At 52.0% G+C, this 23129-nt stretch overlaps 1 protein-coding gene across 6 annotated transcripts in view; it reads right to left on the reverse strand.

The window, feature by feature from the left end:
- KIRREL3 (kirre like nephrin family adhesion molecule 3) overlaps positions 1 to 23129 on the reverse strand; it is a 574748-nt gene that overhangs the window by 50925 nt on the left and 500694 nt on the right. The window lies entirely within an intron of this gene.

Consider the following 23129-nt stretch of genomic DNA (forward strand, 5'->3'; position numbering starts at 1 on the left):
CAGTGATCCCTGACATGTGCACTGCGTGCTTACGGTGGAGGATATTCCCCCCAGTCATCGCATCCCTGCTCAGGGCCTGCCGAGAGGGGACAGGGCCAGCAGCCTCAGCCTGCACTCCCAGACCCAGAAGCAGAACTCTGTGGCCCAGGCGATGTCTGTGGCTTCTTTTTAACTTCTTCTTTTTTCTTTTTTCAGGATGAAGTCTCTCTCTGTCACCCAGGCTGGAGTGCAGTGGCATAATCTCGGCTCACTGCAACCTCTGCCTCCCAGGTTCAAGTAATTCTCCTGCCTCAGCCTCTCAAGTAGCTAGGACTACAGGCACGTGGCACCAGGCCCAGCAATTTTTTTTTTTTTTTGTATTTTAAGTAGAGATGGGGTTTCAATATGTTGGCCAGGCTGGTCTTGAACTCCTGACCTCAGGTGATCTGCTTGCCTTGCCTTCCAAAGTGCTGGGATTACAGGCCTGAGCCACCATGCCCAGCCAACACCTGGCTAATTTTTGTATTTTTAGTAGAGACGGGGTTTCATCATGTTGGCCAGGCTGGTCTCGAACTCCTGACCTCAGGTAATCCACCTGCCTCAGCCTCCCAAAGTGCTGGGATTACAGGTGTGAGCCATGGCGCCCAGCTTTTCTTTTTTCTTTAAATGAAGCACTGTCACACCTGCTGTCTGAGTTAGTCCTCACAACAGTCTGGTGAGGTCAACATTATCACCCCATTGACACAGATCTGGAAGCCGAGTTCCAGCAGTGGCAGAGCCAGGGTTGGAGGCCAGGCCCAGGGAACCTGGGAGCACCAGGCCGGCCCCTTCCCTGGCAGGGAGCAGGGTACAGGGCAGCCCTTCACGGTGGAGCCAGTACTTCGGAGGGCTGTGTAAGCGCTGGCATCTCCTGAGCTCCTCACTCCTCCAGAGTGGCTCCAGCCCCTTTGTCCCCAGAGGCAGCCTGATTCTCTCCTGTTCCAGCCTTCCCACTGCATTTTGTAGCAGGGTCAGAGATGAAGGCTCCCATCAAGGGATCCTGAGTGCCAGGAGGGGACGTCCACGTCGGAGCATGGTCTTCACGGTTCCCAGCACAGAGCCCTGTGCCTGGGGAAGCTCCACTAACGTTTGCTGGCCCCACTGGAGTCACCCCTTTGATTCCCATGAGGACCATGGGCCGAAGGATGGTGGATGATCACGGTTTGGGGGAGAGGCCCAGAGATGTGAAGTGCCTTGCCTTAGGACACAGGGCTGATTCCCATGCTTGTGCTTGGGGACACGTTGAGGGTCTCAGGAGAGGCTGGGCCCACCAGCTCTGGAGGCTGAGAGAGGCCCAGGGCCTCCGGACACATCAAGATGTGAGCTGTCTGTGTACACAGCAAACACAGAAGGGGTAGTTGGATAATGGGGGCCTCGGGACCCAGCACAAAGGGTCCTTTCTGCCTGGTGGCCAGAGAAAGCCCGCCCTTCTATGCAGGCTCTGTGCTCGGGGCTCTGGGTTGGAGAAGTTCAGAGCTGAATAGTCACAGCTCCGGGCCCGTCCTGACTCCGCTGGCTCAGGCTTCCAGCCTCAGCCTGAATGGCAGCTTCCCTCCCCTTCCCAGGGCATTGCCCCATCAGCCGCTCTCCCAGTCCACTCCGGCTTCTCCGAAAGCTCCAGGAGGGACGGGAAGCCCCCATGGGGGCCTGGGAAGAAGCCAAGAAGCAAACCTTCAGACCAGCTGCCTTGCCCCCCTGCCCCGCCTTGGAGGCCTGCTCCCACACTAAGAGTACAGCAGTGCCATTTCCTGAGGAATAAACAACCTCCCAGGGCTTCTGAGAACACATCACTGACCCCAGGTGCAGCGAGCCCCGGACTCCACCGAGATCCTGGCTCAGGAACAGAGTCTGCCTCATGCAACCCACCTGGCCCTGGGCTCTGGAGCCAGGAGGCCCGGAGGAAGCAGGTGGGAATGGGATGGATGGAGACGACGACCCCCCAGCCGCCCACCCCACACCCTTCATTAGTGCCCACGGGCCTCCTTGGGGTGGGCGTGGCCACAGGGCAAAAGGGAGGCGGATCAGGGCTTTCCACCCAGTGGGGGTGGGTGCAGCCGCTTGCGGAGGAGGGGAATTGCATCTCCACGTGGTGGGCGGGGGCCTTCCAGCAGGAAGAGCAGGGCTCAGAGGTGGCCAGCCTTCACGCTTCTTTCTTCAAGGCAGCCTCCCGGACCAGGATGGAGGAGCTCAGGCTCCATGAGCTAGCTGAGGGCCTGGAAAAAGAGCCACGTGGAGCCCTGGGGACAGCCTGGATACCTGAGGCGTCAGCCTTCCCAGTGACTGTAGAAAGTGCCTAAGAGCAGAGGGTGGAGCAGGAAGCCCCTTCTCTCAGAGTGGCTTTAGGTGCAGACGTGAGAGCTCGGAGGATCTGGGAGCTGACGGCTCTCCAGCACGGACATTTACTGGGCCTTGGACGGGGTTTGAAGCCTTGACTGCATGCTCCTCTGCAGAGGTTTTAAAACCTCGCTGCGGGCCACACCTTGAGCAGCGAAGTCCCAGTCTCTGGAGGGGACCCCAGGCATCAGGATTTTGGTGAGCTCCCCAGGGGGTCCTATGGCAGGACCCAGCTTTCTGGGATCTGGGCTCTGGGCTCTGGGCTGAGGTGCAGGAGCCTCTGCTTGCTCTGAGCACAGTGCAGCCACCAAGGCCTTCCCGAGAATCCAAGACCCAGAGGACGGGCCCTTCCTCCTTGTGGCTGGAGTGTTGTGTTACTGGAATATCGGATTAGAGGCAGCGCGGATGAGGGAGGAGGGAGTGGGGCGTGTTGTGGGAGTGCTCAGGCGCACATACATCCACCCTCAGAATGGGGCCTGATTACATCTTCCCAAATAAGTGGTTATCACGCTGGGTATTCATGTAGCCATGCATTATTGATTGGTCTTCGCTTCACTGCACACCAGATGGGGGTGGGGGCTGGGGTGGGGTGGGGGTTGGTGAGGAGGGAGGATGTTTGGGGGCCAGCAGGCTGAAGAGAAATCAGCAGTCGCTCTTGGCAGCTGTGTCTGGTGTGGAAGGGGGGCTCCTCATTACCTCCCCATTCAGACTGGGCCAGGCTGGGCCAGGCAGTGGCGAGGGGAGGAAGTTTCGGATGGGTCCCTGCCTGGAGATGTATTATTCATCACCCCCTCGCAGGATTGGTTATTATCCTCAACCACTGTAGAGTTTGGGCTTCTAATTTTTAATCACAAGGAAGGTGGAAGCGTTAGCCTTTTCGTGATTAATCCGGAGATAAAAATAGTTGACTGTTTTGGTGTCATGCTTGTTGTCAGTCAGGAAAAAAATGGCATTAACTGTTGGGGCACTGAGGCCTGGGGAGGGCTGAGCGGATCCCAAGCAGAGTGGGTCCCCAGAGCTGGAAGCCGGCCTGAGAGGCCATAGCGTGGCCTTAGCTGGGGGCGGCTGAGTGACATTCCTGCACCGAGCTGGCTCCTGGGACATTGATTCCGAAAGAAACACAGTTTACTCTCCCGTTGGCTAGGACTGGAGCAGGCAGCTTCAGTCTCCCTCGCTGCTCTGCCCCTCCCTGCCCAGCTCTGCTGACTTTGCCTTGTGTGGGTGGGCAGTGGGGGCACCCGTCCCTTTCCCTGTGTGTGGGAGGGAGCCCCCAAAAGCTTTCCCCAAGTTCTGCTGCCAAAGGCAATGGGGTCTCGGGTGGAGAGGTGGCATGGGGGGAGGGAAACTGAGGCCAGAGAGCACAAGAGGCTGACCCAAAGTTACCAGTGAAGAGAGCGAAGAAGGGTGAGGGTGAGCTTGGGACGCACATCCTGGCTCTAACTGGAGAGGTAAAGCTTTCATCTGTTTCACGCACTAAGGTTCTCTCCAACCTCTATACTCCCCTTTTTTTTAAGAGGTGGCTTGCCAGGTTGGCCAGCCTCGTCTGAGCAGGCTGGAAAAACTCTCTTGGTGCCAGGACAAGGACAACACTGAGGGAATTTCCTCCAGTGTTCACTTGGTCGCCCAACTGGGACCTGGCTGGGCTTCCAGGAATTCCTCAATGCTCCATCAGCCTGGGATGGTTGGTCTCTGAGCATGGCTGATCAGTGGCAGCTGGAGGGGTGGGGAACCAGCAGCGCCACCCTCCTGCCCCCATACTACATGGTGGAGAACCTCACAGACACCCAGCCCTTTGGAGAGTAAGACTGGTTCTCATTTAACTCGATGAGCAGCGAGTTCCCCACAAAGCTGGCAGAGTGGGTCTATCACGAACACCAAACCCTCCGGGGGCTTCCTGCTGAAGGAGAGTAGGTGTTGCCTGCAAGCACTAGCACTTACGGCCCTCGCTGCCTCTGGGGGCTCAGTCTGTTCCAGCCACTCCTTTCGCAGCAGGCCCTGGCCCCACTGCCTCTCTGCTGCTCAGCGAACCCAGTTCCTTCCGGGGCCGGGCTCGCCCTGCTCTTCTCTGTCTGCAATGCTCTTTTCTGTTCCTCACTCTGCTGGCTCTTCCTGTCAATGAAGGTGCAGCTTCAAGAGCCCCTCAGTGACTCTCCACCACCCACCCCTGCACTTTCTGGATCACTGGGTTCATTTATTATCTGTCACTGTTCTAGAAAGGACAACAAAGACCTTATCTATCTTGGTCATTGTGGTATTGCTGTACCACATAGTAGGTGGTAAAGAAATATTTGTTGAATATTATTTGTTAAATAAAAGACCCTCAGAAGGGGAGTGGGGATGGGGCCGGGGGGGCAGTTATGGGCTTTGGCTTCTGATGTCAGCGTTTTAAATCTTGTGTGTGTGTGTGTGTGTATATATGTGTGTACATGTGTGTATATGTGCGTATGTGTATATATGTGTGTACATATGTGTATATATGTGTATATGTATATGAATGTATATGTGTGTATGTGTGTATGCGTGTATGCATGTGTATATGTACATATGTATGTGTCTATATGTGTATATAGATGTACATGTGTGTATGCATGTGTATACACATGTATATATGTGTATGTATGTGTGTGCATGTGCATACATGTGTATGTAAGTGTGTGTTGTGTGTGTGTATATAATATGTGTGTGTGTGTGCCTGCGTGTGTGTGTGCATTGGGTACAGTTGGGAGCGGGCTGGGTGAGTAGCGGGAGGGAGGAGGGCAAAGCGGGGGCCCTTCTGAGGCCAGCTGGGACAGCACTGTAGGAACTCTGTGCTGCTGTGGTATCAGGGTTGGTGCTCCCTGTCTCTCCTGGAGAGAGGGAAGCCTGGCTGAGGAGGGCTTGGTGCTGGGAGCTGGTTCTCAGCCTGTTTCTCCGTGGCTGCTGTCCTCTGATTTGTCTGGAACATAGGATGGGAGAGGGTGGCAGGCTGAGCGTGTGACAGATCAGAGACACTTGGCTGAGTGGGGAGAAGGACGTTTGTGGGTTCTTTGATTTTGTTCTGCAGCAGCCCCAGGGGCTCTGGGAGAGTCAGTGCTAGGAGTTCCAGCACTGACTACAGTGGAGGGAGGATGCCGAAGCCTCAGGGTGCATCGCCCACACCTTTAGCATCTTCTCCATCCCCATGTTCCCGGCTGCAGCCCTGCAGTCAGCCTGCCATGTGCCCTGCCCTCCTGCCTCCCTCCCTCCCAACCTTTCTCTCCTCCATGTCACAAGCTGAGGCTATGATAGCTGAGTGGAGCCATACATGGCCTGCCGTCTTATTGCTGATGGGGAGGCCCTTGCCACTCCAGGCCAGTGCCCAAGACAGACGTGTGTGCAGCCTTGGCACCTCCTGGGAGCTTGTTAGAAAAGCAGACTCTTGTGCTCCACCTCAGACCTCCTAAGTCAGAATCTGCCTTTGAAAAGACCCCAGACAATTCACATACATTTTCAAGCTAGAGGAGTGCTGCTCTAAGGGTTCCTAGGTAGAAATCATGACAAACTGACAAGTGCTACGAAGGGAAGGCTTGCTTGACAAAGAGCACGTATGGGGACCCTTGATCCCTTCACAGGCTCCCTGCTCCCTTCGCTCCCCCGGGGCTGGCCAGAGAAAGGGGCAGACTGCTTCCTGCTTACTGGCTTTGGAGGTACACGATCTTGTTTCAGAACAGGTTCCTTTGTGTATGCTGTTTCTTTAGCTTGGAATGCAGGTGTTCTTCTGGACCACTGGTCTTCTCCTGGGTCACTCTTACACACCCTTTGAGACTTAGTTCAGAGGGCACCCTCTCTGAGTGGCCTTTCTAGAATCTCCCAGTTGGGCCAAGTATATATGGCTTCTGTCTATGATCCCACAGCATCCTGGGCATCCCCTGACTCACTAGCTACCACATCCCATGGAAATCTGTGTGTGTCTCTTCCCTGAACCATGATCTCCATCCGGATCCCCATCTCCCAGCAGAGTGCCTGCCTGCCTGCTGCACAGGGCACAGGGTGGCATATGCGTTTGCTGAGCTGAACTTGACTTGAGTCCATCACTTTGTGAGCCATATGATTGTGGACAAGTTATATAATCTGACAACCTTAATCCTCTTATCTGGGAAGTGAGATAATAAAAAATACCTATCTTGCAGGGTTACCATGAGGATTACCTTACAATACGAAAGACACACACAGAACATTGTAAAGGTCTATACAAATGTTGGTTATTATGTCTAATTTTTAGGAATAATATTTAGCTTTGTGGCTGTGTGAAAGTGCTGTGCCAAGGCCGTCTTATTTTATTCTCAATATCTTTTGAGGCAGGGACTATTAGGGTCTTCATTTTATAGGTTAAGAAGCTGAGACTCAGGGCAAATTACTTGGCAAAGATCACACAGCCATAAGTGGTGAAGTTGGAATTTACACTCGAGTTTGTTTTTTTTTTTTTTTTTTTTTTTGGGACGGAGTCTCGCTCTGTCACCCAGGCTGGAGTACAGTGGCGCAATCTCGGCTCACTGCAAGCTCCGCCTCCCGGATTCACGCCATTCTCCTGCCTCAGCCTCTCCGAGTAGCTGGGACTACAGGCGCCCGCCACCACGCCCGGCTAATTTTTTATGTTTTTAGTAGAGACGGGGTTTCACCATGGTCTCGATCTCCTGACCTCGTGATCCGCCCGCCTCAGCCTCCCAAAGTGCTGGGATTACAAGCGTGAGCCACCGCGCCCGACCGAGTTTTTTTGACCCTATAATATGTTCTGTTGGAGTTAGAGCAGCTCCCAGACTATCCCTGCAGCTGCAGCAGCCCTTTCATTAACCCCTGCCTTTGTCCTGGCCCTACAGTTCTGCGAAGCAGGCTCTCTGCCCGTCCCAGGGGGCATTCAGACCTGGCAGGTACTCTCCTCCCTTCCCTCCCCGCAATCTGAATTTCAGAGGGCCCCGGGAAGCATGAGCCTGGCTCGCAGTTGGTGCTTTGGCGATGTCTGCTAAGGGAAAGGACGAATGATGTTTGTAGTCCGTCCAACTCCTTGCTCCCTTTTGTGGTTTTGCCCGGTTCTCAGGTTCTGGGCCGCGTGTAATCCCAGCCTCCGGTTTCCTCACTTACACAGATGCGCCACCTAATGGCCATAATGCAGAACTGCAGGATGCAGAGACAAGAGGGAGGTGACCTGGTTTTAAGAGTCAGCTTCCCAGTGGTAGCCGAACAATCTTGGGAGAAATTCGTATTGAGCACCTACTATACGCCAGGCCCTTTCTAAGCACTAGGGACAAGAAGCTTCTGCCCTAGTGGAGTTTACCTTCTAGTGGGAGAGACAGACAATAAATGAATAAACACATACATAATATAAGGTTAGGTGTTGATAAGTACTAGAAGGAAAATAACACTGGGCGGGGAATAGATACATCTGAAATTGGCCTCCAGGATTCCCTCTTGGCTTTTCTCCTTCCTCTCTGGTTGTTACTTTTTGTTTTCTTCCCACGCCTTAAATGCTGATCTTCCCTAGTTAGCTCTTGCTGGCCCTATCTCATTTGACAAACTGTCTAATGGAAAACCTTCACTTTTCTGTGAAGTCAACTCACATCTTTATGCTGATAAATTCCAAAGAAACATCTCAGGGCAGACCTCTCTCTTGAGCTCCAGAGTCATGACCCAACTGTCCAAGGGCCTTCGAAGCTCAGCAGGTGGGACACCACACTCACCACCTCTCCTAGACACCCATCCCTCCCCATGTTCTGTATTTTGGAGAATGGCCCCACTGTTCAGGGACCAAGTCAGAAATCTGGGGTTCTTTCTGGATTCCACTCTCAGTCACCCTGACTTGCCAACCAGCCTGGTTAACCCTCTGAAGTATCGCTCAGATTTGTCTCTTTCCATTCCCACAGGCTTCCTGGCTCAGCCATCATCAGTTTTTGCTTGGATTATAATACTGCTTCTCCCCTCCACCTCCTAGTCCTCTGCGCTTTTCCAGAGTGACTGTTGCAAAAGTCTGAATATTCACCCATCCAGTCAACCAGTAATTCACCTACCATGTGCTGAATATCTAGCATTCCTCTGTTTCAAATCCTCTGAAAGTCCCTCATTGCCATCTAAATAGTCTGAACTTCTTGGCCACTGCTGACTCTTCAGCCTTGCTTTTCATCACTTCTTACCTCAATTCCTCCTTGTGGATAAGAGCCACCTGCAGTTGTTGGAGTAAATCGCTTTTCCCCAATTGCCCCTTTCCATTTTTTATTTTTTTATTTTTTTTTGAGATGGAGTTTTGCTTGTTGCCCAGGCTGGAGTGCAATGGCATGATCTTGGCTCATTGCAACCTCCGCCTCCTGGGTTCAAGCGATTCTCCTGCCTCAGCCTCTTGAGTAGCTGGGATTACAGGTGCCCGCCATCATGCCCGGCTAATTTTTGTATTTTTAGTAGAGATGGGGTTTCACCATGTTGGCTAGGCTGGTCTCAAACTCCTGACCTCAGGTGATCCACCTGCCTTGGTCTCCCAAAATGCTGGGATTACAGGCATGAACCACTGTGCTGGGCCTGCCCCTTTCCTTTTGCTTTGCTAACTTGAAGGTCGGGCAGCTTGGGTTCAAATCCTGGGTGCTATGTTTACTGGCTTGTGGCCATGGGAAAACTGCTTAGCCTCTCTGTGCCTCAGTGTCCTTATTTGTAAAATATGAAATAAAATGACAAAACCAGATTCACTGTATAGTTGCCAGGGTCAAGGAAGATGTAACATGAGAAAATGCTTTATAAAGGGTCTGATGTATGATGTGGCATGTTATTGGTTCTCTAAGCAGACTGGGCTCATTCCTTTGAAAGGCGATAGATGGGCAGGGCAGCTGGGACTTAGAAGTCCCAGATTGTCCCCTTGGTAAAGCAGAGGTCTATGTCCTTTTCCCTGCTTTGCCCTGCTGGGATCTGGGTGAAGACCCTGCTGCTCCTGTGGGTGATTCCACGCCGCCCTGCCTGGCTTGGCATCCCCTCCCTCCGGGCCCCCTCCATTCTGTGCCAACTGAGGCACACACTGCTTATGGGCTGCAAAGGCACATGTGAGCCCCATGTGGAGCAGAGATGAGCTGTCTCAGCTGAGCTCAGCCCAGATTGCTGACTCACATTTTTGGGGTGGTTTATTATGCAGTATCTGCGCTCAGAACACAATACTCCAAGATATTGCATCTTAGAAGTGGAGAAAACAGCAGAAGCAAAAAGGTTACTCTCCAATCCCCTGCCTTCCTAGGCGAGAGCTAGCTGTAAAAAATTCTTTGACCCATCTCCCCTGAAACTAGGTCATGAGATCCTCATTCCAGAGGGATCCTGCCCTATACTCAGAGGAAAGAAATGGCGCACAGGAACTCCAAGAGGAATGCAAGCAAGGCCTTGCTAAGTTCTTCCAGTTTGTTACCATGAGGTCATACCCCCATTTTTGTCCAATCACATTTCTGCACAGCTGCCCATTCTTTGTTGAACATAAGCCTACAAATACACAATTTTCCCATGGCATTTGGGCCTTCATTTCTGAAAGCTCACATAAAACTTTGGTTAAATACATTTGTTGCACTTTTCTCTTGTTAATCTATCTTTTGTTACACGGGTGTCAGCTGCAAACCTTGTAATGAATGAGGAAAATATATTACTTTTTCTCCCCTGCAGCAGCAAGAGCTAACTGATGTAACCCAGTAGTCCCCTGCTGTTTGATTCAGAACTGGGCCCACGGCATCAACTGTCTCTCCACTTCCCTCCGATCCATTCTCCCTCCACTATGGCCAGGTGACTATTCTGGAAGCTCAGTCTGCTGCTCACAATGCTCAATGCTTCCCACTGCTCCAGCACAAAAATCAATTCCTCATGATGGGGGCCTTCCCCAGTTCTCTCCAGTGAGGCCTCATCTCTGCAGCTTTCTCCTGTGTGACCATTCACTCTTCTATGAGGATAGCCTGCCCTTTTACAACTACACGCTTTGGCTTATGAGTTCCCTTTGCTGGGAATCTCCTTGCCTGAGTCTTAACTGGCTGGAATCCCAGCCTCTTTTCAATCAGCTCAAAGGCCTGTCATGCCTTGTTAACTCTTGGTTATTCTTTAAGACTCAGGCTGTTGTCGCCTCCTCCAGAAAGTCTTCTCTCAGTCTCAACCCCTGACTCTCCCACCTGCAGCCTCTGCACTGCCATGAGACCATGTGCCCACCTCAGCAGGTACATGTGGTGCCTGGCGCCATTACTGCCTGCTGTTCCCCTGACGCTGTGAGCTCCTTGAGGGCTGGTCCTTGCCAAATTCTCTCTCTAGTACTTAGTACAGTGTCTGGCCCATAGTGAGCACTTAATAAATACATGTTGCCTGGTGCCTTGCCTGATCCCACTGAATTAGAATCCCCCTCCCCACCTGAGCACCTCTTACACTGGTCCTCACCACATCTATATTGCATTGACTTGTGGACCTGTTTCAGGTTCCCTACAGTTGCAGGGTAGGAGTCTTGACGCCTCTTTGCCTGTCTCCCATTGCCTGGTATATTGCCTTGGATGCAGTCATAAAAAAACAGCACCAATAATACGAATAATGGCTAACATTGATATAGGGCTTACCATAGAGCAAGAACTCTTCGGCGTACTTTATAAATGTCCTTTAATCCTCACAACTCTATATAAGGTAGATACAATGATGATGCATATTTTGGAGGTGAGGAACTAGCCACAAAGTAGTTAAGCTACTTGCCCAACATCACATAGCTAGTAAGCAGCAGAGCTGGGATACGGGTAGGGTTTCCAGACTTAGCAAATCAAAGAACAGTATGCCCTGCTAAATGTAAATTTCAGATAAATTAAAAAATGGTAGTGTAAGTATGTTTATCTGAAATTCACATTTAACAGGGCATCCTGTATTTTATCTGGTAATCCTGTAGATGTGTTAATTACATATATGTGATTTAATTAATGTAGGTGTGCTTTCCCCCTCTTCAGACCCTCCCCACCTCCACTTACGTCTATATCAAGAAGATGTGGGGCAAGATGCAAATGGGATTTTTTTGTTGTTGTTGTTGAGACGGAGTCTCGCTCTTGTCATCCAGGCTGGAGTGCAATGGCGCAATCTCGGCTCACTGCAGCCTCCGCCTCCCAGGTTCAAGCGATTCTCCTGCCTCAGCCTCTTAAATAGCTGGGATTACAGGTGCCTGCCACCACGCCTGGCTAATTTTTTTTTTTTTTTGGTACTTTTAGTAGAGATGGGGTTTTGCCATGTTGGCCAGGCTGGTCTCAAACTCCTGACCTCAGGTGATCTGCCCACCTCAGCCTCCCAAAGTGCTGGGATTACAGCCATGAGCCACCGTGCCCGGCCGCAAATGGGATTTTTAAAGGATATGGCATCCAATATATTTGGCGGCACAATAGCACAGACATGTCTCCAAGGAGGTTGGGGACAGACAGAAAAGAGGAACAAGGAGCAAGACGCAAGTTTAGGATGATGGCATGTAGCTCGGAGGAAGGCGTGCTGGAGGCTGTTTCAGTTCTGCCCCTAACCTGGGGGTTGGGGGGACCCTGAACTAGCTGACTTCAGGGGTCCCCTGCAAAGGTTTGGGACACTGGAAGTCCACTTCTCAGCTGGAGCTCATATTGTTTAGGGGATAAGAAGGGAGGCCCTGAAGTCAGAGTACCTGGCTGGGCTTCTGGCTCCGTCACTCACTGGCCACGTGACTGTGTGCAAATTTTCTGTGCTGGATGATATTAATGTCATAGATATTATAGTAGCTATTGCACAGGGCTGGTGTGCTGTTTAAATGAGTTCATGTAAGAGTTATGCAGTGTCTTGTCCCAGAGCTTGGCACTGTAGTAAGAACCTACTAAATTTTAGCTCTTAGTATTATTATTGTTTATTCAATAAGTAACTCCACATGGGGGCAGAGAGTAGCATATTGCATGTGAAACAAGCTTGTTTCCATCTCTTGTTCTGCTATTACCTTGCTCCGTGCCCAGCCCTGGACTCCTGAGATAGAACGGTCAGTACCTTGCCTCAAAGCACCTCTAAATCTCTGCTATTACCTTGCTCCGTGCCCACCCCTGGACCCCTGAGATAGAACAGTCAGTACCTTGCCTCAAAGCACCTTTAAATCACCAGAGCGATGACAAGGAAGTCACAGATCCAAAGATCCCACGGACGTACAAGTGTGATGGGTAACCCCGCTGCTTTTAGACAGGAGACCCCAACGGAGGGAGAGCTGGGCCAGTGGGCCAGGGCAAAGAAGCCAAGTGTTATGAAAGTCAAAGTCAGTAGGGGCTTGGTTCGCTCCTTAAATTAGGGAGGGTGAGTGATCGCTGATTTTTGGTTAAACCCTGAAAGAGGGTCTGAGCATCTCGGGCAGAGCTACTTGTGAGGAGACAGACGTTTCGTTAATAATGAGCAGGCATGTAAGTCTCAGGCTGTATGCTGAGTGGAGGAAGGGAGGTGGGTAGAGAAGGGAGCCGCAGTGATTTGCATGCAAGCCGACCAGCGTACCTGTGCCGGCTGCAGGTGACAGAGGGCGCTGTGTGGCCGCCATGTGCACAGCAAGGGTGAGAGGGCTTGGGAGAGGCCAGCAGAGAAGGGACAGTGGGGTGGGGGAGGGCATCAAACTGGAGAGAGGAAGGGGCGAGTAGGGCCGTGGCAGGGAGGTCAGTGTGTGGTGCTTGGTGGCTTCCACTCACCCTCCCAGTGCTGCGGAGTGAGAGACTTTCTCCTTTCTCCAGCCCAGCTCCTATGCTGATGGCTGCAGGACGGGTGAGAGCGCTTCTTAGGTGTGTTTGCAGGAATAACCCGCACATGCCCCCTTGCAGCCGCTCACAAAGCTCTCCAGCTGGTTTCGACCTTAACCTGATTTGGGGGTTCTTTTGCTCAACACAGCTGGGTTGGTGGGAAAAGCCCATCGTGGAAGCTGCCGTGGACTTGTATAAATCCATGCTTCATGGTATGGTGGGCCCTTGCAGTAGCCTTATTTCATAGGTGGGTAAACTGAGGCATAGACTGGCCAAAACATTTGAGGCAAGTCACACAACTGGCAAGGACTCTGGCTCAGATCCTGCCGCCCCAACCACGCAGTCCTAACTGCGGTGCCATAGGCTGCGCTAGCACGAGGATCTGCGTTGGTTCACTTCCGTAGCTTTAATAGCATCAAGGCAGCCATCCTGACCCAGCAAAGGGCCAGGCAGGGACTTGCAGTGTCCCTGCTGGTCCCATAAATAGAAGCAGAACTGATATGGTTGGTTTTGCTATGGGCTCCCCATCCGGTAAATCCACTTCCTCAAGGAGCCTCATGGTTTCAGTAAGGACGAAAACGAGGCCAGGTAGAAATCCTGGCTACTGGCACCTGGAGCCTCTGGAGTCTTAACAGAGACGCAGGGGCGTGGGAAGACGGTCGTTACATTAAGGGGTTTAAAAAATAAGCATAAGACATTCCAGTAGCTTTCTTTTGAGACGACAGATTAGGAACACTGAGTTTTGCAAGATAAAAGCATGCATTTGTTCCATATCTTAGCTGGTTACAGGCCAGCAGGGCAGACAGGAGGAGGGAATAGAGAGGTGACCATGAGACAGAAGGGCACAAATTAAAGAAGACAGGCAAACAGGCAAAGACACAGGGGGGCGTGGGGTGCAAGTCACCTGCTCAGAAAGGAGATGGATGTGGGGAGAGACACACAGTCCTTTGGGATGGAGGACCATAAAACCAAATGGCAGTGTTCCAAGGAAGGAAACAAGCAAAACACTTTCTCTAGGCCTCTTGCTACAAATACTCATTTCAGGGAATCCCAGAAAATCACTAAAATATACCTTTCAACTTGATGCAAATTTACCAGATCCACTGTTTGCCAGAATCCTAAGAGGAAAAAGTCAAAATCTTTTTCTGACCTGAGCCGCCTTCTTTTTTTTTTTTTCTCAAAAAGTACAAGCTTCTACATTTGAAAAAGGGCAATATTTTTAGAACTCATTAGATGAAAGTGTTTTAATTCTCATCTACAGTCTGGCCTTATAGTTATTTTTTGAAATCTCTTCTCTTCCTCATTTTTCACATTTGCCCCATTCTGGGGAGGGAGGCCTGGCCTTTATACCCTGTGGGGACAGTCACTGGAAGTGAGCTTCCTGTCTTTTTTTTTTTTTTTTTTTTTTTTTTGCATTGGAGTCTCGCTCTGTCACCCAGGCTGGAGTGCAGTGGCGCAATCTCGGCTCACTGCAAGCTCCTCCTCTCGGGTTCACGCCATTCTCCTGCCTCAGCCTCTCCGAGTAGCTGGGACTACAGGCGCCCGCCACCACGCCCGGCTAATTTTTTGTATTTTTAGTAGAGACAGGGTTTCACCGTGGTCTCGATCTCCTGACCTCGTGATCCGCCCGCCTCGGCCTCCCAAAGTGCTGAGATTACAAGCGTGAGCCACCGCGCCCGGCCGAGCTTCCTGTCTTTAGCCACAGGCAACTCCAGAGTGGAACTCAGCAGGGAGTTGGCCGCCCCCACACTCCAGCATGAGTCCTTCTGTCCTGTCCTGAAAGGGGTAAAGAGAAACTTGGTAGCACCGCAGCTTCCACCACGGGGTGCCGCTCACAGGAGGCAGAGGTGGAGGGAGGGAATGGCCTCTTCCCCCCAGGGTGTCTTCTTTCGCTCCATCACTGTTGAGGTGGGATGGGGCCGGTTTTGGCACTGGAGTGCTTACTATCAGAATAAGCCCCTTATTCAGAATAAGAAGAGCTTGGTTACTGGGTAAGGAGGGGACTGTGGGCCTCCTATGTTCGTCTGAGTCCTATTCACTGTGGCAGGGAGGGACTCCTCACCTGGCTCTGATCATCCCTACAATTAAGTTTGCTGGTGTTGGTGGGGATGGCTTTGGGGCCACCCAGGCCCTGCATCTCCAGCCCTTGGTGGGTGACGTCAGGCAGGTGAAGAAAGGGCACAGCCTTTGCTCTCAGAGCTGGGAATGATCCCACAGGGTGACCCCGAACAAGTTTATCAACCTTCCTGAGCCTCGGTTTCCTCATCTGTAAAGTGGAGCTAATATGTGCCTCGAATAATGCAGGATTAAAGGAGAAAATGTAGCAGGTCCTCAGTCGTGGAGGCAGCCTGCTGGTCACATGAACACAAAGGCTGCTGCTGAAGACCCACTGCCTTCTCTTGTGTTAAGATGAGCTGCTCCTCTGGTTAAGGCAGGGTGTCAAGGAAGCTCAGACCAAATGCATATGTGCAGTGGAAGAGAAGCAACATGGAAGGAGCCACGGCTCCCAATGACCTGGCCTGTGGCCCAGGGAGCTGCAGATGGAGGCTCCGTGAGCTGGAGCCCACACCTTCCCACCACCCATGAGCCACACAGGGAAAGCCTGCTAGGTGACTTCTCTCCTCTGGCCTCTCCCTGCTCCCACCTGTTCCCCACAGGGGATCCCCCCAAAATGACAATCTAATCAACTTGTCCCTCTGCTTATGGTGTCCAAAGCCCCGCAGCACCCGGGCCTGGCCACCTTTGCAGCCTTACCCCATGCCCGTCTCCAGCCACAGGGCTCCTCGCCGCAGGCCACAGCCACATAGCCAGGGGTCTTGGACCCTGGCTCTGCGGCCGTCTCCTCTGAGACTGCGCTTCCTTTCCTTTCCTGACTTGTGGACACCTACACAATGTTCAGATGTGCCCTCTGACCTCCACTAGATTGCGCTTAAGCATCTGGAGTGCAGCAGTCAGTCTCATCCTGGGGTGCATCCCAGGGCTCAGCCTGGGACCTCGGCATGGGGCTGAGTGGGATGGAAGCTGTAGATGGATGTGCTGCATTTGCCGTGGAGAGCCGGCTGCATGGGAATCAGTGCTGGCTGGACCCGGGTGCCTGGCTCTATGGGAGCTTCCCAAGGGAAGCAGCCCTGTCATGTTCCTCTTTGTCTCTCCTGCCCCAGCTCAGCCTGCACGGAGCAAGTGCTCAACAGATGAGCACCCCATCAATGATGGAAGGATAAAAAGAGATGCCTGCATGAAGTGGGAGTTAGGTGGGGAAAACAAAGCTTCCAGAGGGGATACTTTGGGAGGGGCAGATCTAGAACACATTGATAAGCATTGAGTATCACCTATGTTCCAACAGCTTCCTGTTGGCCCTATTGTTACTCCATCTTGGATTCCTGGGTCAATTTTGGGAGATGCTGAGATTTGTAGTCCATAAGGGCATTGCTGGATGCAGATGTGTGAATCACCATGAGTTTGGACCCAGGACAGCTGGTGTCCCCTGGCTTTCTTGAGACCTTGGACATGCCCCTTCCCCTCTGCATTCCCCACTCTCCACCTTCCACCACCCCTTTCTCAGAGGCCCATCAGCTAGGCCTAGCAAGCCTTGGATCCTTAATCACCTCTGTTCTTTTGCTGGCTCTCTCTGAGGCTTCCCTTTCAGCTTTGATGAGCAACTCCCTTGCCATGGAAAGTGGGTTGTTCATGGCGGATCCTTTATCAAAAAAACAGGATGGTGTCAAGTTGCAGTGGGTGCGCTGGGATCAGTTCAGGTTAAAATACATGGGTCTCAGCTCAGATCCCCATCCCTGGCACTAAGCAGGAATCTGGGCATGTTAGTGCGCATACGTGGGGGAAAATGAGACGTGTTTCTTGGGAGCAGCCCATGAGCTGCTCTGAGGAGTGAATGGGGTGAGGTGTCCAGTGTTGCTTTGAAGTGAAACGTATTGGGCGTGTCTTAAAGTCACAGTTAGCTCCCATGATGGGCATTCGTGTTTGTGGCCAGGGGCATACATAATCCAAATCTGGTCTATAATTGAGAATATTATTTGCATTTGGCTTTGGAATGCATTGTGTTGTGTGTGTGTGTGTGTGTGTGTGTGTGGCAGGGGTGGGGGAGGCAAGGCAGCTTTACTTTCTGAGTATGTTTATTTTAGACTCCCATTAGCATTAATTTGCATTCACTGGACACAGCTGCTAGGGAGAGGTGAGCAGAGCTTTCTCCCCATGAAGTATTCTTCAGCCTGGCCCTGTCCATGAGCCAGGTTATTGGAAATAGACCATGCAGGCCTGTGTTCCACGGGTGCTCAGAAAAGACCATGCATGTAGGCCTGTGTTCCATGGGTGCTCAGAGAAGACCATGCATATAGGCCTGTGTTCCACGGGTGCTCAGAAATCCTGGGGGCTGAGATACAACCTCAATGAACAAGCCACTGGGCCAGGGATACAGAGCTGTGTTTGCAGTGAGACCTGGGATTGATTCCTGGACTCCCAGTTCCGGGTTGTGTGGCCTTGGATACATTAATTAGTTATTTGAGCCTGTATCTTCATCATAAAATAAGAGGGATAATAATTCTGTGAAGGTTAGGGGATGTTCCATGGGATGGTATTTGTGAAGTCCCCAGAACAGGGCTTAGTGAATGCTCGTTCCTTTTCTTGTCTCTCCTCCCTCCTCGTCTCCCAAACAATGGGTCTGCCTCCTTCATCTCTTGCGAGTCTGGGACTCCAAGGGCCGAGCAGAGCCAGCAGCAGCATTTGGGGTCAAATAGGAAGATGCCACTGCTTCATCCTGGAGTGCAAGGTCAGGCAGGGATGCTCATTTGCTCTTAAGGGTGCAAGGGGTCCCCCAAATGCCTGAGGATCCACAGCCCACCTGCCTGGGGAGGGGCCGTTTGGAGTGGGGAGGAGAGCCTGTTGTCTCTTTGGAGAATGGGGCAGGGCTCTGTCTGGATTTTGGGTCCATCCCGTGGTGGAAAGGGGTCCTGTGTGAACAGAAGGGAGGGCTTCAGATAATCCTGAAACTGGGATCCCAAAGACAAGCCCTGCGTCTCCAGGCCACCACTTTCTAGCTGTGTGAGCTCTGAGAGGAGGCTGGCACCTCCCCGGGAGTCAGCAGCTGCATCTGAAAGTGGGCATGGCAGTGAAGCCACCTGACGGTCAGGAAGGCTGAGTGAAGGCCAGAAGCCTGTGAGCCGGGAACTCTGCTTAGGTGTCCGAATGTAATGTGAGCCCAAGGAGGGCGGGCGCCTGCTGGCTCTGAGCGGGTGCTTTATTGTGTGATGGGTGGGGACACTTGCTCTCAGGGGGAAAGAAGGTGCCCTCTCCTCCAGCAGGGCTGGCTGAGAACTAATTCAAAGCCATGTGACTCTGGCTAAAGCCTGCGTCCTGGTTCTCTGCTCCCCTCCTGGCCAGACTGTTGGACTCCAGTGTTGTCTGTCCCCCGAGTGGAGGTCTGCGGCAGGTAAGAAGGCCATATCAGGAACACCTGCCCATGTCTGTCCCCAGAGAGAAGACCCAGGAGTTCCAGCATGGTGCAGAGAAGTTGAGCAACACGCCCAAAGCAGCCAAGATTACCATTTCTTTGTATTTCCCACACACAGATTTGGATGTTTTTCATTTTTTTTTTTTTTTTTGTATGGAGTCTTGCTCTGTCGCCCAGGCTGGAGTGCAGTGGGACGATCTCAGCTCATAGCAACCTCCACCTCCCAGGTTCAAGCGATTCTCCTGCCTCAGCTGCCTGAGTAGCTGGGACTACAGGCATGCAACACCAGGCTTGGCTAATTTTTGTATTTTTAGTAGAGACGGGGTTTCACCATGTTAGCCAGGCTGGTCTCGAACTCCAGACTTCAAGTGATCCTCCCGCATCAGCCTCCCAAAGTGCTAGGATTACAGGTGTGAGCCACCGTGCCTGGCAGATTTGGAGTATTGATAGAGTGATTTCAGAATCCGGACTTTTCTTTTCTCACTTCCCTTCAGTGAGACAAAGGGCCCTATCCTTGCTTACCTCAGTTTCCTCCGGGCTTATAAAATGGACAAAAGGATAAGTTGCAGAGGGCCACCGAGGAACTGAGAGGATGATCCATAGATAGTCTCCTCTTCACTGCAAGGGGAAGACTGGCTCAGGCTACAGTGTGAGGGAGTGAGGTTAGATGTCTGGAAGAACTGTTGTTGGAGACACAGCTGGGGAAGAGAGGTCAGGCCTCTTTTCTCAAGCCTGTTCCCCCACCCCCCATCAGGGATGAGGTGGATGTGACAAGGTAACATGACTCTAAGGCAGGGGGATGGACTTGGTGGCTCTGCAACCCCCTCTCAGCCCCTGTCCACTCAAGTACTTCCTCATTAGTTTTGCTGAAGTTACTTCCCTGCTCCCAGTTAGCTTCTGTCCGTCCGGCTCTCTGAGAGGTGTTTCTATTTGTAGGGGCTGAGGGGCTAGGGAAGCATGGGGCTGCAGTGGGAAGGACAGGGCGAGGGGATGAGGCTGCTAATTGCCACTGCCACACAGCAAGCCTCGGCTCAGCTGTTGGAGGGGAACAGCCACCAGGCCATTTTTATGACTTCCTATCAAACTTTGATAAGTTGACTCTGAACGGGCCTTTTCTTCCAAGCAGTTCATGCCTCAGTGGCTGTTAATGGTGAACTATCAAGATGCTGAGGGGGCTCTGAGGTGGACCATGCGGGAAGGACTGGCTTCTTACTTGCCCCGAGACCCCACTCTTTCCTCCTCTCAGATGCTCTGGAGAGGGAAGGGGCAGGACTAGATAGAGAACTCCAGGCAGATGGCAAGGCTGGCCTCTAGAAAAGACAGACCAGGGGATGAGGGTGGAGGAATTAAGTTAGACATGCAGCAGAACTTCCTGGCCGTGGGCTGAGTGACCCAAGAGGCCGTAGAACAGCCTCGGTGCTGCGGCTAACTGACAGGAGGCAGGAATTGGCACTGCTTGTTGCAGAGCAGTTTCCCTGCAGGGATTGACCTGGAACCTCACAAAGACAGTGAGGTAGGCAGAGTAGCAACCTGCCTCTATCTCATGGCCTCTCAGGGCAGGCAGCGGCCCTCCTGGACTCAGGAGGAAAGGGCTCAGTGGGGACCACGGGCATTGAGACCAGTGGCTCTCAGGCATCATGCAGTGAGAACTGGAGCTGAACCTGAACTTCAAGTCCAGAGAGGTTTCCCTACAGCCCCCCTCACCCACAGCAGCCTGCATCTTCTACTCAGTCCCCAGCTGGCCCCGCCTGGACAAACACATGGTGAAAAGGCAGTCGCTGGCCCAGAGCTGCTTCATTCCTACTTCTCCCTTCCTTCAAGGATGGTCCTGGGTCCCAGAACCATCCTTTCCTGGTTCAGGCTGGGCGCAGGCCGTGCAGCACCACCTCTCTGACCCAAGGCTGGGTGGGATTAGTGGGGAGGTGAGTGAGGCTCTTGTCTCGGGCACAAACTTTAAGGGTATACTCAAAACCCCAGTAATGGAAATAAATAATATCTTAATGCAAATTAGAAAAATCAGAATGAATGTAAAAATATCCACGATGAGGAAAATATCACAATTTTAAGTAAAGACAGGATCAGGGAACTGCAGTTAATTAAGAATTATTTAAGATGGTCACTTGGTCAAGAGAAATGGTCAAAATGCTAATTCTGTCAGTCGAAAATGAGATAAGCAAAGAAGCAGATGATTACTGTTACTGGTGAGTTAGCTTCCATTAAAGCCAGGAAAGTAAAATGAAATACATTCTGTTTTTGCTGTAAATAAAATATTTAAGTGTAACATAATGTTGTGGGTTTTAATACACCTGCTTTTAAATGTTTCAATATTTTTCCAACTACTTCAATGTTCTGGAAAAAATTTACCACTTAAAGAATACTTTAAAAATATAAATGAGGCGCACGTTTTTCCTCTTGCTGCAGGGTCTATTGTGGCTTGGCTCAGCACTGTTGCTGATCCTATCTTTGTCTAATATTTTGATATTTTGTCTATCATGGATTTTTTCATATTCATTTGGATTTTTAAAAATATTGCTTTAAAATGTTATTTGTCTAGATTATTGATTTTTTGATACCCTTTACATTTTGTGCCTGAGAATGATGCCTCACTCTGAACTCAGTTTTATTCTGTTCCCAGAGAGGGAAGCTGCCTCTCTTTCCTGTCCTTGGTGGGGATAAAATGGAGAAGAATCCCTCCTCGGGCCCTGGGACCCACCTGGGGCGTGTTCAGGCCTGGAACTGTTGTGGGGAGGTGAGCGCTGGGACAGGCGCAGGCTGCCGAGGAAAGATGGATGGGTTCCCGAGGCCCATAGACAGAGACGGGCAGCCACTACCGAGCTCATCCATCAAGCCCCCTGTGGGATGACACTCACCTTCATCAGGCCAAAAGGGCCCCGGGCCTGAGGGATGCGGGTGGCACGGGATGGGCAGAAGCCGGATGAGCAGACGCTCCTGCAGGCTCTAAGCTGGTGTCTGGAGAGGAGTGAGAGGTTCAGCCAGGGTGGCTAGGCTGTGCACTGGCCAATTCCAGTGGGCACTGAGCACTTAGCTGGCCCCTCTTAGGCCCTGACCTCCAGGCAAGTCCCAAGGCCTATTGCTCGGACCCTGGGCTGCGCTGCGGGTGGGGAGGGACTAGCAGGAAGGGAGGAGACAGATGGAGGAGGACACTTAGGGCAGGGCCGGCAAACCGGCTCTTCCTTGCCTTTCAGGAACTCCCAGTGGCTTTCCCTTGTTTGCAGAGGGCAGTGTGACTCATCATCTTGACTTCCAGGCCCTCTGTCCCCTGGCCCCAGCCTCTCTTGCCCTCTGAGCTCCAGAGATCCTCTACATGAACCTCCCTCTCTGTGCCCTACCTCCAGCGCCCCCGACCTCCCTGCCTGACCCCAGGTGGTTCTGCTTTTTCCCCAAAGCCTCCCTGGACTGTTTGTGTTCCTCTTCTCTGCTCCTCCTTGCTGGCTGGGTTTCTGGTTGTGGCTGTTGTGTGTGTGGACATGTTGCTAGGAATGAGGGCCTGAGTTGTTGTTTATACCTGGCCTTCCTCCTCCGGGTCTAGCGCCACCCTAGCAGCAGATGCCTCAGGAAGGAAGCGACCCTGTTGGGTCCTCCCTGCTGTGACACCAGGTATAAGCAGAAGCTTATGGTCACAGTTAGGACCATGGAGGAGGAGGGGCACTCAGAGATTCACTTGCCCTCTCTGAGTCCATGTGGGCACTCCCTGCCCTTCTCACCGCTCTCCTTGTAAAAGGCAGTGCTGTGCACCAGCCTGAGGCACAGGACACTGGGGCTCTAGTCCTGACCCTCAGCAAATGGCAACTGCATGCTACCAGGAGCTCAGGCCAAACACCTTGGGGTTGTCCTTGACTTGCCCTTTCTCTCATATCCTAATTGCTGTGGGCTCCACCTTTGAAACATGCACGGATCTCAACCTCTCTCAGTATTTGCACTGCTACTACCCCAGCACTCCAGCCCCTAGCTGTTTGTATCTGCACAGCCCAGGCACCAGACATGTGACCCCAGCCCCTCCTATGTCTGATTGCAGAGACCCAGAACCATCCGGCTAAGCCAGGCTCAGCTTCTTGACCTGCAGAAACTGTGAGAAACGATTCCGGTAGTTTTAAGCCACTGAGCTTGGAGGTGATTTGTTATGCAGAAATTGACAACCAGACAGATTTTGCAGAACTAGCCAGTCAACTTTCAAAGGTACTTTGTGCTCGGAACATTGAGAGGCACTGTGCTGTTTGCAAAATGCTTTCTATACACGTTCATCTTTCTCTTTACCATAACCCTGAACACTGGTAAGGCAGGCATTCTTAGTCCTCACTTTATAGATGAAGAAACTGAGGGTCAGAGAGGCTAAGTGATTTGGACAAGGGTACACAGCTGAAAAATGAAAGGGCCAGTCTTAGGGCCTAGGAGTTCCGATGATAAGTTCAGTGCCTTCCCTGCTACCCCATGGCTGCCATTTCTTCTCACTCACTTCACATATGAGAACCCAAGGTGTCGGCCAAGTTTGGAGGGAGGGGTGGGTGTGATGGAGGCAAAGGGCAGGAAGACCACATCCACAGGGTCTTGGGAGGTGGGGTGGAGGGGCATTCCTGGAGAAGGAGGCTAAGTCT

Source organism: Symphalangus syndactylus, chromosome 3 (assembly GCF_028878055.3).
Source record: "Symphalangus syndactylus isolate Jambi chromosome 3, NHGRI_mSymSyn1-v2.1_pri, whole genome shotgun sequence".
Taxonomy (NCBI): domain Eukaryota; kingdom Metazoa; phylum Chordata; class Mammalia; order Primates; family Hylobatidae; genus Symphalangus; species Symphalangus syndactylus.